The 11,236-nt window shown below is 37.4% G+C and overlaps 1 pseudogene across 1 annotated transcript; it reads left to right on the plus strand.

Annotated features, from left to right (window-relative positions):
• Nucleotides 1-755: 755 nt before the first annotated feature.
• On the plus strand, nt 756-5,962 carry LOC143587517 (putative chloride channel-like protein CLC-g; annotated as a pseudogene). The gene is made up of 7 exons (XR_013144907.1): nt 756-916; nt 1,909-2,109; nt 2,205-2,380; nt 2,467-2,731; nt 2,799-3,068; nt 3,747-4,860; nt 5,641-5,962. The product of XR_013144907.1 is annotated as a putative chloride channel-like protein CLC-g (transcript).
• Nucleotides 5,963-11,236: the final 5,274 nt, after the last annotated feature.

Genomic DNA, 11,236 nt, shown 5'->3' on the forward strand with positions numbered 1-11,236 from the left:
TCTGTTCCTCGTCTTTTTACCTTAGGCTATGTGTTGTGGGATAACTAGCAAGATCTATTTATCATGCCACGTAGGGGGTTGGGCAATAACTAACCACCTGTTAATTTAAGCGTTGTGGGTTAATTTGGTTTGCATAGAATTTTTTTATACAAAAAAGAAAAAGATGATTAGTTGTTAATGGAGCTTAACCCCATCTTTATCACCGTAGCGCTGAGGAGGAGAAATTGTTTGGTGCCAGAATAATCATTTGATTGTTGTGGCATGGCATGACGCCTGTATAATCGATGAGTTCGTCAGTCAGATGGCGTTCGATTGCATGTCACAACATCATGCCTTAATTTTTGCAACATTGATAGTTGACATCTTGTACTACATATTTCAACTTCCGAGATCCAAGATTTTACATTTTATTTTTCATATATGGTTCAATCATCAACTTTGCATTAAATAACCGACAACACATTGAAGTAACCAAAACCAAAATAGTTTTTTAGTCTTTGTCAAAAGAAAGTCTTGTTACAAATACACTAAAAAAAACAAACAAACATACATGCCATTCTATAATCTTATTAAAACGTGTAACAAAAGAAAAGCTATAGACAATATTAATTTATTAATACACATCCAAATCCTGCATGAATTTAAAATTCAAAATGAATCTAAAAAAGTTGTGATAAGCTATAAACTCAGAAGCAGAAGCAGAAGCAGAAGCAGAAGCAGGGATAATAATAATAATAATAATAATAATAATAATAATAATAATAGTTGAAGGAAACATGCCGGACGGTTATCCCAATGGGTTTCCGACGGACGAAGAATCGATTACGGCACCGCTCCTCCGTTCCACCTCCAACACCACCTCTCAGATTGCCATCATCGGCTCCAATCCTTGCCGCGTCCAAAGCCTCGACTACGAGTATTATTCTACTTATTCATTTGACTTATTCGTTTATATCTACTCTATCTAATCCGATTAATATTATTTGTCTGCTGCATTCAGTGATCTCGATTGTATCGACTCTTCATTCATATATAATTTAATTAATAGATCAATTTGTAACTGAAGGTTAAACATGTACTAGTGAAGCATTAGGCATTGCGACAAAGAGTTAATTAATCACTAGCTGCTACTATGGTCAATTACACCTTTTCTTACTGAAACCTACTTGCTTGATGATGATTTATGTGTATTTTAAAAACTGACTAATATTTATCTCAATGTTGTTGAGTCAAATTAGTGTTGGACTGTATTATTATTGTTATTACAGGTTAGTTTTACCCAACCTAGTTCAAGAGAAACAGTTGATTTGCACAATTGGTCATCGCGTTTGGTTGAAAAGCAAGCTTGCGCTGGATTATGGCTGAACGCTTAAGTCAGAATCCAGGCTAGAGGCGACACGTGTGCCCGTCGCCTGGTTTCCGACTAGCAGTAGGAGCCTCGGCCCCCAAAGGCACGTGTCGTGGGCTCACACTAATAATGTCTGATAATAATATAGTCCAATAATTAGTTCTTGTTAATGTATATATCAGTTGATCAAATTGTAACAGAAGGTTAAACGAGTACATTATCAAGCTAGTGAATCACTACAAAGTATCTACAAGCATTAGTTAATTAATCAGACAGTAGCTGCCATAATTTATTGTCTTCTCTCTGCAATAATTTCAGTATAATTGAGGAGGCTATTATGATGAATACCGTAACTAGTCTTTTATATATGATTACTTTCATTGTATTTGTTAGAATTGTAGAAAGTAAGAAAACCTTTTTTGTATTATGATTAGGGGAAACTGAATTTACTCTAAACTCCATGATGCACCGAAGCCCTAATCTATTAGGAATTATGCAATGTGATTTGACAATCTTCTTAGTAATTTGCTGATTGCTTGTTATTATTTTTTTTAATTAAGGATCATAGAGAATGATGTCTTCAAGCAAGATTGGCGCAGCAGGAGTAAATTCCAGATTTTCCAGTTCTTATCTTTGAAATGGATCCTTTGTTTTCTTATTGGTATCGTTGTAAGTCTCATTGGCTTCTTCAATAACCTAGCCATTGAGAACGTTGCTGGAGAGAAGTTTGTGATCACCTCCAACATGATGCTTGCCAACAGGTTAGAGTTGCTGTAATTAACTGTTGATAACAACTGTAATCTATATACATATTGATGTTTTACAGATAATGTATGTATTGTATGCGTTGTCACAGGTACTTGGCAGCATTTCTCATATTTGCAGCTGCGAACTTAGCCCTTACTTTGTTTGCAAGTTTGATAACCACTTTAATAGCACCAGAGGCTGCTGGATCAGGCATACCTGAAGTTAAAGCTTACTTAAATGGTGTTGATGCACCTGCAATATTCTCGTTTAGAACTTTGTTAGTTAAGATGATTTAGATTAACTGTTTTCTAGAATGTAATCATGTATATCAACTTATACCATATACATGATTTGGCTTGCTGACACTTGACAGATCATTGGTAGTATTGCTGCTGTGTCATCATCTCTTAATGTTGGGAAGGCGGGACCAATGGTGCATACGGGTGCATGCATTGCAGCTCTAACATGTCAGGGCGGTTCAAAGAAATACGGGTTGACTTGGAGATGGCTTAGGTTTTTTAATAACGATCGCGAACGACGCGATCTTGTAACGTGTGGATCGGCTGCTGGTATTGCTGCTGCTTTTCGGGCCCCGGTTGGTGGTGTACTTTTTGCTCTTGAAGAAATGGCATCTTGGTAATTATTTTGTAACATGATTTAATGCACATTGTTGAAATATCACATTTTACATGTGTGTGTGTAGGTGAAGAAGTGCCCTTTTGTGGAGAGCTTTCTTTTCAACAGTCATTGTTGCAATTTTGCTTCGGGGTTTAACTGACATGTGTTTAAGTGGAAAATGTGGACTTTTTGGGACCCGTGGTTTGATAATGTTTGATGTTACATCAGTAGATATAACTTATCATCTTGTAGATGTGCCTCCGGTTCTTTTTCTTGGAATCATTGGAGGCGTTGCAGGCAGTTTGTACAATTATTTATTGGGAAAAGTTCTTCGGTTTTACAGTCTAATCAATGAGTAAGCTCCATCGTTGGCTTTATGTATATTTAGACCTGTAAACAAATTAAACGAACCGGAATGGGACATGTTCATGTTCGTTCGCTTAACTTTAACTGCATAAACGATTGAACCCAAACGGGGCATTTTGGTGTTTGTTCGTAAAGGAAACTAACGTGTTCATGTTCGTTTATGCCCGTTTTCTAATAGTGTAAACGGGCAATTCACGAATGTAAACGGACATAACTGAGGCCTGAGCAAACACCAAGTCAAACTAAACGTGAATATCAATCTGTTGGGCCTAAAAAGTAGTAACGTTGGACTAAATTGTAATGAGTGATATTTTAGTTCAATAAAACCAGACTAAATTTTAACTGGCCTAACAATTTTTATGAATACGTAAACTAACAAACTGATCAAATGTAAATGAATGTAAATAAACAAATGAGACATATCCGTTTGTTTAACTAAATGAACAAAAAGTTATTTTCACGTTCGTTCATTTATCAACTAACTTTCCGCCGAACGGTTCACAAACAGCTCACCGAACGTTTAGTTCGTTTACAGGCGTAGATGCAATCAATATGCCTGCATATTTTGCATCTTTCTATGGGAGTCTGGGTTTGTTAATGGGTTGAAACGGGTTAAGTTGACTTGCAAACACTTTATGTTAACCAGTCAAACAATTTACAACTTCAGGAAAGGAACTGCTTATAAAATACTCCTCGCGTGCACGGTTTCCATGCTCACTTCCTGTCTCTTATTCGACTTACCATGGCTTGCATCATGCCGACCGTGTCCAGCTGGCACATCTGAACCGTGTCCCACCATTGGCCGATCTGGCAACTACAAAAAATTCCAATGTCAACCTGGTTATTACAACGATCCAGCCAGCCTTTTCTTTAACACAAATGACGATGCAATCAAAAACCTTTTTAGCAAAGACACCGACACCGAGTTTCACCCAACATCCGTTTTAATATTCTTCGTCACCTGCTTCTTTCTTAGCATTTTCAGTTACGGAATCGTTGCACCCGTGGGCCTTTTTATACCCGTTATCGTGACGGGTGCGTCTTATGGACGTCTTATCGGGTTGTTAATTGGTTCGTCTTCTAATCTTAACCACGGGCTGTTTGCAGTTTTGGGTGCTGCTTCACTCCTCGGTGCATCAATGCGAATGACGGTTTCATTATGTGTGATTTTATTAGAATTGACGAACAATTTGTTATTGCTTCCACTTATAATGCTGGTTCTTCTAGTTTCCAAAACCGTTGCTGATGCGTTTAATCATAATATTTACGACCTGCTTATGACGTTAAAAGGGTTTCCTTATTTAGAAACGCATGCCGAGCCATACATGAGACAGTTAACCGTGAGTGATGCGGTCTCGGGCCCGCTTCATGTGTTTAACGGGATCGAGCTTGTTTCCAACATTGTACATGCGCTTAGAACGACGGGTCATAATGGGTTTCCAGTAGTTGATGAGCCTCCGGTTTTGTTTGGGCTGATTCTTCGGTCTCATCTTATTACATTATTAAAGAAGAAAGCTTTTCATGTCAATCCAACTTTAACTGATGTGAATGGTTGTAAGCGGTTTTCATCGAGTGATTTTGCAAAGAGGGGTTTTGGGAATGTAAAAAAGGTTGAGGATATTGGGTTGACTGAAGAGGAGACGGGGATGTATGTTGACTTGCATCCATTCACGAATGCTTCGCCTTATACGGTTGTCGAGACCATGTCACTCGCGAAGGCTCTTACACTTTTTAGGGGTCTCGGTTTGAGACACTTATTAGTGGTGCCTAAAACTTCTGGGGTGAGAATATTTTTATACTTATCTGATTAAACTGTTTACTTTGCTCTTAGTGGCAAGATGGCCTGGGTAGGTTAATGGGTTGAAACGGGTCTTTCTAGTACAGGTCAAATGGGTTGAAAAGGGGTTTTCCTATACAGGTCAGCGGGTTGAAACGGGGCCTTTTAGCACAGGCCAAACAGGTTGAAGCATGTGTTTGTAGCACAAGTTAAACGGGTCTTTTTAAAACAGGTTAAATGGGTTGAAATGGGTTTTTTTTAGTACAGGTCAACGGGTTGAAACGGGTCCTTTTAGCACAGGTCAAACAGGTTGAAACGTGTGTTTGTATGACAGGTTAAACGGGTCTTTTTAATACAGGTTAAACGGGCTGAAATGGGTTTTATTAGTACAGGTCAAACAAGTTGAAACGGATCTTTTTAGTACAGGTCAAATGGGTTGAAAAGGGTCTTTTTAGTACAGGTCAAACGGGTCTTTTTAATACAGGTCAAACCGGTTGAAACGGGTTTTTTTAGTACAGGTCAATCGAGCGCGTCGAATTTGGTAGAACTAAAAACACTTTATAATTGTAGTTACAAAGTCAATATTGGATAGCCTTTTGAGTGACTTTCAGCCCGATCGCCATGATCTATGCATTTTTGACCCGTTTGAATAAACACTATCCAAATTAACCCATGCATATTGTGTTTATTTGACCTGCAACACCTTTTTGCCTCATTATATTTCTTTTTTATAAATAAGTTAATTATTGATTATTGTTACATTGCTGTTTGTTTCGTGTTGCAGAGATTGCCTGTTGTTGGTATATTGACAAGACATGATTTCATGCCGGAACATATACTAGGTTTGCATCCGACATTGGCGAAAAGCAAATGGAAAAGATTAAGATTTAGGTTTTCTCTTTGGAACGGAGATTAAAATTAAAATTAAACAGGTGGTCTTTTTTTATGTGATCATTTAAATCGTAGCATAATAGTTTACAATTGTTTATATACAAAAGGATTGGATACACGTTTGGTAATATGAGCCAGAAAATTAGGTCAACTTACTGAACCGAAATATGGTTAACCAACCATTTAGGCACACAAGTCACACAAAAATTTCATTTCGTAGAAAATGACATGAAGTGATTACATGACTATTGACTAATATCATTCACACACAAAAAGTAACATGAACGTTAAGGGTTTAAAGGTCGTTAAGCCAATCTAACACTCCCTTAATGCCGGCATCATTGCGCCACAACGTTAAGGGGCCGACGTTTAGGGGTGTATGTTAACACACTAATAAGACTATCCTTTATGGTGAGGGGCATCCCACATTGTCACATTAGCGCCACGTAAGCACCGGGAGGCATCGAAGTCCCAACCTATAATGCCCCGTTATGATTCAATACCCATTGACGCCCCATTATATATATATATATATATATATGATATGTATGTATCTGTGTGTGAGAGATGGAGAGAGAGAGGGCCCACACAAATCACCAAAAGCGCCCATCGTTATAGGTGATCAAATCGGGTTGGTCAAAGGAACCGGAACCGGTTCAGAACCGGTTCCATTAGTCAACATTACTGTTTAAACCGGTTCCATGGTCGAACCGGTTAGGGAACCGAACCGGTTCCCCAACCCTCGGACCCGGAACCGGTGGAACCGGTTCTGACCGGTTCCTAAACCGGTTCTTACACTGTAACCGGTTCCAACCGGTTACAGTGTAAAATATTATTTTTTTTTCATTTTTCGTTTCCGCTGCTTGTGTAGGTGATGATTTGTGTTCTTCTGATTTCTGAAGAGGCTCATGCTACTTTTGTTGTTCACCCACAGAGCAATGGTAAACAACATATTGAACTTAATGCTATGAGTGTCAGCGTGTTTGAATTGATTAGTCTGTATCGTGTATCGTGTAATGGTGAACTTAAATCTGTATCGTGTTACATTTGTTGAGTTTGCTATGTATTATAGTCTTTTGGCTTACGCAAGTCAAATGCTGAATTATAATCAAGAGCGGTGTTATACGATTCGTATTTGTATAACATGTTAAATAAAAAAAACAATTAACATAAAATTCATTTTATTTACTTTAAGAAGTTCAAAAAAAAGGTTACATGTTTTAAAATATTCAAAAACAAACTAACAAAACATTAAACTTATAAATATAAAGTTGTGACATATTATTTCTAGAAAAGCCTTCTTGTTCGTCGTAATTATTGAGTGGCGACTTATTCATCAGAATTACTTGTAGAAACGCCTTCTTGTTCGTCGTGCACTCGAACATCAAGTGGTGTTTCGTCTTCCAGAGTGGTTACGTGTTGAACACGATCGATTGAGTCCAAGTGATCCTTCAAGCAAATGCACATCTCCACCGACTCCGAATTCAGTCTTGTTCTTCTCACCGATATTACCCTGCCACTAAGAGAAAAAGCAGATTCCGAAGCTACTGTAGAAGCTTGGGCGGTTAGTAAATCACGGGCCATGGTGGCAAGAATCGGAAACTCGGTTTCCTTTACCTTCCACCAAGCCAAAACATCAAAAGTGCCATATTCCTCTTCGGATAAACCGGTAGAGAAATCATATGCACTATACCTTCCTAGTTCGCTTGAAGGGGTGTTACCCCTTTGTTTTTTAGCCGTTACGTTGCGAACGGTGTTCATAAGGCTAATCATGGGGTCTCGTACTCTAGTAGCACTTGAACTTGATGAAGACCCCCCCGGCGTAGGCATGTGTATGTTTGACCCATATTTATTTATATAAAAGTCATACATAAATTTAAAATTCAAGTTAAAATCATTTTGTGCCTCTGTTGAAAAGTTTGGGTCAACTTCATGCATATCTAAGGCTGAAAAAATTTCGTCTATCACACATTCAACCCCCGTAACATTTAACATTGGGTTTAAAGCGGCGGCGCAAGTAAAAATCGGTGGCAATTCAAGAAAGTATTTTTTTAATTTAAACTTCATTAGTAATACGATGTTTGAAAACATTGGACTTTTATTTTTAAATTCTTTAAGATTGTTAACGATTAAAAATAACTCCGAAAGAACCAAGGGACTTGTCGGATAATACGTTCCCGATAGTTTCGTAGTTGATGTTTTAAAAACTTCAAGAAAAGTCGATAAGTCATTGATAATTTCCCATTTCTCATTTGAAACGGGGATTGCCAAATCATTCTCGGCAAGACTAGAATGAAACATTTGTAAAGTTTCTCTTTGTTTCAAAGCACTTTGAAACATTATGCAAGTGGAATTCCATCGATGAGGTACATCCCAATTAGCTCCCAAAGCTTTTCTTCCCGTATCTTTACAAAATTTTCTATAATCCATTTGTCTTTTTTTACTTTTCTTAAAAACTTCATGTAGCATTACTCTAAAATCGTTTATAACCGATGTAACCTCATCCGAAGCAAGTCCGTCTTGCACGATTAAATTAATGATATGTGCAACACACCTTGAGTGAAAAAATACACCATTGCAAATCGGCGTATATTTTAATTTTAATTTATCAACCGCCGATGTATTATTCGACGCGTTATCAAATGCAATTGAAAATATTTTATTTTCTAGTTTATAAGTTTTTATAACATAATCTAAAATTTCAAACAAATTATCTCCCGTATGTGGATACTCAAAGAGTTCGAAAGCAATGGTGCGTTTCATCATTTCCCACGATGACGGGTCTACCCAATGAGCGGTGACACAAAGATAAGATTCGGGTAGACCATGTGGAGCCGACCAAACATCACTAGTTAAGTTTATTCCCGTATTTATATTTTCAAAATATGCAATTAGTACCTCTTTGGCCTTCTTCCACAATTTTAAACAATAACGTTTAAGAGTATGACGACTTACGTGAGTGTATTGTGGTTGAAGCGTATCTCAAATCATGGCGGTTATGCGAGGGTTGTCGAAATGGCTAAACGCCAAAGCTTCTTGAATCACAAACTTCGCCATACGATCTTGAACTCGATCAATTTGGTATGTAAATATTCCGCCTTCACTATCCATTTGCGTTTGTTACGACTCGACGTTCTGTTTCAACGCCCTGCAATACGGTCTTTCGATGTGTTTCTTCAAATTTGAATTCGAAAGTGGGTTTAAATAAATCCCACAAAACTTGCACCGAGCCTTCAATGAATGGTCACTCAATTCAACCAAATCCCAATTGCACCAAATCTCTTGATTACGATTATGAGGTACAATACGAACGAAACTTGGTCCGGGGGTGGAACCTTGACCAACCGATGATTGTGAGGCAGCCATAACAACAAATATGAATATAGAAGAAGAGAAAACAAGAGATTAGAGAACTCAGAACGTTGTAATAGCGTTTTTTTGTATTTTTTTGCGTTCGGGTTTGCGTTTTGAGTGTTGTGATGAATCCATTACACCAAATACCTATTTATACTAGTAGTGAGGTGTTTGGGGAGCCAAAAAACGGCCATTTTTGACCCCAACGGTCAAAAAACGGCCATAAAACCGTTTCCCAACGGCTAGAACTACTCCAACGGCTAGAACCGGTTCCGAACCGGTTCCGGTCGAATCGGTTCCAGAACCGGTTCCGGTTCGGTTCCGGTTCCTACCCGGTCCACCTCCAAAAATGTCAAACCGGTCCCGGATCGTCGGGTTGAAACGGAACCGAACCGGTTCCTACGAAAAAATGGTAAGAACCGGTTCGGTTCCGGTTCGGTTCCACCGAACCGGTTCCAGGAACCGGTTTTGTTGTCCACCTCTACCCATTGTTTCTGAAGCCCCCTCCGTGCCCCCAGGCTGCCCTCCAATGCGCCTATAGCATGGAGTCTAATGAACATTAAGGGGGAAAAAGGTGGGGCAACCCCTTAAATGACCAATTGTAATTTTTTTTCTTTTATTTAATGTCTAGTTAACACATAACGTACTAGTTAATGAGTGAGTTTGTTAAAGCCCTATTGCTTATGTAATAGTGACGTGACAAAAAAAAGTTTATGTCATAACAACTAGCCTGACTTGATGAAACATATGATTGTAAAATCTAGTTAGATATCCAAGGCAAACTCAAGGTGCAAAGGGGAGCATGACACCTAGCCGTATATTGTATAAAAAAGTGAGGGTCGAGGCAAGCAAGACACATGTATATTGCGGTCCTATTTTAGCTATTTAGGATGACTCTAGAATATGCCATTTTTAGATGTCCAAACCTGTTTTTCACAGTCGTCCAGTTTTTCTTGGTCAAGGCTATTCGTTATACCTTGTTTGTGTGCATAGTAGGGATGAGATCGGTATCATATACGTACCCGTACGACCGTATATGTACCTGAAAGTACTCGTACATAAAATCAGTAAATCTGGGTACCTATAAGCGTACCCAATTTTATGGTGCATGTACGGGCACATGTACTTTTGGGTATAGTACTCGTTTTGGTACCACTTTAATTCTTTTTTTAAAAAAATTTCCACTAAACTTGGTATCGGTACCGTATCGACAAACAAATAATCTATAATACCACAACCAAAACACTATTAACACAACTAAGATATAATACTAAAATTAAAAAAAAATGAATTATACCAAAATATAAAATCCATTCGTAATCAGGTTATGAATTCCAAAACATACAAAGTCTCCCAAATTTTTTTTGTCAAAATGTTTGAAACAAAAAAAAAAGTTAACATTCGTTTAATCTCCGCTAGTCATCTTTCCATTTTTTGTTTTTTTTTTTCTTTTTTTATTGCTTCCCCAATTTCTATAGAAAAACAAGAGAGAAAGTTAATACATTATATACACAATTACACATACATTAATTAAAAATATATGAATATACACATATAGATCGAGAAAAAACTGATTCAACTGATATATATTAGGTTTTGAAAATTACGCTTAAAAGTTAACTCATGAGCGTTGAAAACCTAATAAAAGCCCGTACATATTCTAAAAGGTATCAATACCTGTATTTGTACCCGTACATGATCTGATGATAGTACCCATACCTAATATCAGTTGTGTAACACTCGAAAAAAATTATCACTAATGTAATCATGTTTATCATCACAATATAATTTTATTAATAAAATCTTCTTTTATTATGATTCTATATCTTGCAAAGTTAACAAAAAGTCCAAATTTCTGCTTATAACGAGCATGACGTGTAAAAACGTCGGGCAGCGAGCCAAAAAGTAAATAAATCAGTAGTATGATTAAATGACCCCAAAAATTCAAAATATATGGAGACAATGTATAAACATAATTTAGGAATGCTTGAATCGCGAAAACTGGAAAATAAGTAAACAAAAGCCAGTACAGGACCCGAAAATGACCTGACATAAACTATTTTCAGAAAAATAGTTTTTATAGTCCATACTATCAGGAATTTGATTTCGTTCAAAGTCTGACAAAAATTATTAAA

This window comes from Bidens hawaiensis, unplaced genomic scaffold (assembly GCF_021521415.1).
Source record: "Bidens hawaiensis isolate Kalapana, Puna unplaced genomic scaffold, B.hawaiensis_p1.1 tig00035540_1, whole genome shotgun sequence".
NCBI classification, from domain to species: domain Eukaryota; kingdom Viridiplantae; phylum Streptophyta; class Magnoliopsida; order Asterales; family Asteraceae; genus Bidens; species Bidens hawaiensis.